At 50.8% G+C, this 266-nt stretch overlaps 1 protein-coding gene across 3 annotated transcripts in view; it reads right to left on the bottom strand.

Moving 5' to 3' along the window:
* The window catches only part of MYO6 (myosin VI), a 77,476-nt gene that overhangs the window by 46,995 nt on the left and 30,215 nt on the right, over positions 1–266 (bottom strand). The gene's annotated exons all lie outside the window — the stretch shown is intronic.

The raw sequence follows: 266 nt of genomic DNA, 5'->3' as shown, positions 1-266 counted from the left end.
GGGACACACACACACACACGAGGGACACACACCCCCCGCGCCCTCCGACCCTGCTTTCCAACATGTCAAGGCAAGCAGCGTTTTTACGGCAAATTCTAGGGAAAAAAACCTGACTGCTGATAGTCTTGCCCTAACGCTAGTGGTCATCACCCTGTAATGTTGTGCTGGTTTGAGCTGAAGTAGAGAGTTAAGTTTCTTCACAGTGGCTAGTATGGGGCTATTTTTTGGGCTTGTGCTGGAACCAGCGTTGATAATGCCGAGGTGGT

Source organism: Acanthisitta chloris, unplaced genomic scaffold (genome assembly GCF_000695815.1).
Source record: "Acanthisitta chloris isolate BGI_N310 unplaced genomic scaffold, ASM69581v1 scaffold12280, whole genome shotgun sequence".
NCBI classification, from domain to species: Eukaryota; Metazoa; Chordata; class Aves; order Passeriformes; family Acanthisittidae; genus Acanthisitta; species Acanthisitta chloris.
Note: the sequence above shows the minus strand (reverse complement) of the source record. Positions and strands in the feature narration are given on the sequence as shown.